Raw genomic sequence first — 3,544 nt, 5'->3', positions numbered from 1 at the left:
TCACACATTCACTGCTACCCTATCATGCCCTAGTGATATTTTTTCTATTCATTTTTCTTATCAACAACCAGCATTTTGTTGCCTATCACTGTATTTCTTCCATTATTCCCACTCCTATCACACTCTCATTCCTTCCCAATTCCTGCCCATCCAGTCCCTGCCAATCACATGCATACTCTCTCTTCTTGTCACTCTACTGGTCACATTTGCCTTGAAGGAATGGAGATTACAAGAAGTGGTGCAGACCCTTAATGCTTTCAAGGTACAAAGCAACCTCTTGACTAATGGTAATATGATAAAATATTACCCAGTGTACTTGGCAAAGAGCTTGGTGTTAGAGAGGGCCTCCAATCACAGAGACCTTGCCAAATAGAGAATTCACATGTAGGACATTGTTCTTTGGTTCATCTAGGAGAGCACCAATTTCCAATTCTTGGACTATGATGACTCAACCAAGCCATGATAGCATTGAAAGCGGATGTAGAATGATGATGATGACATGTAATACAGAACAATGTTTGGTATATACTCTAATAAACTACCCTTATGGTCGGAGGCGCAATGGCCCAGTGGTTAGGGTAGTGGACTCACGGTTTTCATTCCAAGACTAGGCGTTGTGAGTGTTTATTGAGCAAAAACACCTGAAGTTCCATGAGGCTCCAGCAGGGGATGGTGGCAAACCCTGCTGTACTCTTTCACCACAACTTTCTCTCACTCTTACTTCCTGTTTCTGTTGTGCCTGTAATTCAAAGGGGCCAGCTTTGTCATATTCTGTGTCACACTGAATCTCCCTGAGAACTATGTTAAGGGTACACGTGTCTGTGGAGTGCTCAACCACTTGCACATTAATTTCATGAGCAGGCTGTTCTGTTGATTGGATCAACTGGAACCCTTGTTATCATAAACGATGGAGTGCCGTAATAATATATATATATATATATATATATATATATTCTTTTATTTTTTTTTTTTGTTATTTGACTGTGGCCATACTGGAGCATTGCCTTAAAAGGTTTTAGTTTAAATTGACCCCAGGACTTATTCTTTGTAAGCTTAGTACTTATTTTATTGGTCTTTGTTGCCAAACTGCTAAGTTATGGGGATGTAAATACACCAACATTGGTTGTCAAGTGATGGAGGCAGGCAAACTCAGACACAAACACACATAAATACATACATACATACATACATATATATATATATGATGGTCTTCTTTCAGTTTCTATCAGTCAGACCCACCCACGAAGCTTTGGTCAGCCGAAGGCAATAGTAAAAGTCACTTGTCCAAGGTGCCATGCAGTGGGACTGAATCCAGAACCATATGGTTGGGAAGCAAGCTTCTTATTTCATTACTGCCCACAAGGGGCTACACACAAAGGGGACAAACAAGGATAGACAAACGGATTGAGTCGATTATATTGACCCCAGTGCGTAACTGGTACTTATTTAATCGACCCCAAAAGGATGAAAGGCAAAGTCTACCTCGGCGGAATTTGAACTCAGAACATAGCAGCAGACAAAATACTGCCAAGCATTTCACCTGGTGTGCTAACGTTTCTGCAAGCTCGCCGCCTTACCACACAGCCATTCTTGTTTTTGTATACACACACACACACACACATATATACACACGTATATATATATGTGTGTGTGTGTGCATGTTGGTGTATGTATATATATATATATATATATATATATATATATATATGACATTGGCTAAACACGCATACATACATACATACAAATACACACACACACACACACATGCATATATATTCATATACATGCACACACAATCACACACACACAGATACACACTGCTCCCGACCCATACAAACACTAAGTGATAAGGTGTGTTCAGATGTTTACTTTATGTTTCAATATTTCAAAACAGTCCACTTGATAATGTAGGTCAGTTGTGGCTGCAGTCCACTCATGTCTTCTATTGTAGTAATAGTAGTAGAAGTAGCTGTTAGTATTATATTAAAAACGGGAAGAGAAAAAAATCCAATGTTATATGTGTGTCTCTGTCTGCGTACATATGTAAATACACACACACACACATATATGTATGCATAAACACAGGTACTGGCATTGCTGTTTGCCTAAGAAGACTATTTGTCCCCCCCCCCTTCACACTCACACATTGTGTCATTAATTTGTATCATTTCATTTTAAACTTTCCAATGTTGTTGATGCTATTGTTGATGTGGAGGTTTGATTATATATAATACTGAAAATCTCAACTGCAGGCGCAGGAGTGGCTGTGTGGTAAGTAGCTTGCTTACCAATCAAATGGTCCTGGGTTCAGTCCCACTGCATGGCACCTTGGGCAAGTGTCTTCTACTATAGCCTCAGGCCAACCAAAGCCTTGTCAATGGATTTGATAGACGGAAACTGAAAAACGGCTGTCGCATATATATATATATATATATATATATATATATATATCATCATCATCATCGTTTAACGTCCGTTTTCCATGCTGGCATGGGTTGGACGGTTTGACTGAGGTCTGGAGAGCCAGTGGCTGCACCAGGCTCCAATCTGATCTGGCAAAGTTTCTACAGTTGGAGTGTAGTGGATGCTTTTTACACACCACTGGCACAGGAGCCAGTCAGGGGCCCCTGGCATTGATCACGTTCAAATAGTACTTTTTACGTGCCACTGGGATGGGGACCAGTTACTTTATATGTATATATAAAGGGTAAAGGGCAAAGACCCCCTTTAGTCATAAATGACCATAGGATTGCACCTAGTAAATTCCCCTCCGATATACAAGTCCGGGCAAGTTTGTTTATGGAAGACCAGCAGTCGCCCATGCATACCAGCCTCCACCATCCAACATGCCATCAATGTTGCCACCAATAAAAGCTGATACAGCTTGTGGTACCAGTGACGTCACAACGCATTTCTACAGCTGAGTGAACTGGGCAATGTGAAATAAAGTGTCTTGCTCAAGAACACAACACGAATCGAACTCACTACCACATGATTGTGAGCCCAACACTGTAACCACTGAGCCATGTGCCTTCACACACACACACACAAACACACACACATAAATATATAATTGCCAACCAAGTGTGGCGTCCTATACAGGACAGTGCTAGGACGCCACACTTAGTTGGCAATTATATGTTACGGTTCCGTACTGCTGCTGTTTATATCTCGGTCAGGGATTTAATATAGCCTATATACATATATATTTATGTACATATGTATGTATGTGTATATGTCTGTATATATATATTATTTTGTTTAAAAGAGTTCCAACACTGTCTGTTTTTTATGTTTTATTTATATTCCTGCAGAACCAATGTGGGGTATAGAATATGGAATATACAATATATAATATAATATACAATATATAATATAAAATAAAATAAAGTAAAAATGGATGGCACCATGAAATAAAGTATTGAATGTAGATGAAATATTGAGTGTTCAATATAAAGGATCAAATATATAAATATATATATATAAATATATATAAATATATAAAGGCGACTCGAGTTTCAGGGCTATTTCCCTTCGTCATGGC

At 39.2% G+C, this 3,544-nt stretch overlaps 1 protein-coding gene across 1 annotated transcript in view; it reads right to left on the bottom strand.

Moving 5' to 3' along the window:
• The window catches only part of LOC106879935 (transient receptor potential cation channel subfamily M member 2), an 89,908-nt gene that overhangs the window by 25,953 nt on the left and 60,411 nt on the right, over positions 1-3,544 (bottom strand). The window lies entirely within an intron of this gene.

Source organism: Octopus bimaculoides, chromosome 7 (assembly GCF_001194135.2).
Source record: "Octopus bimaculoides isolate UCB-OBI-ISO-001 chromosome 7, ASM119413v2, whole genome shotgun sequence".
Taxonomy (NCBI): Eukaryota; Metazoa; Mollusca; class Cephalopoda; order Octopoda; family Octopodidae; genus Octopus; species Octopus bimaculoides.
The sequence above is the reverse complement of the archived record's forward strand: the minus strand, read 5'-3'. Positions and strand labels throughout refer to the sequence as shown.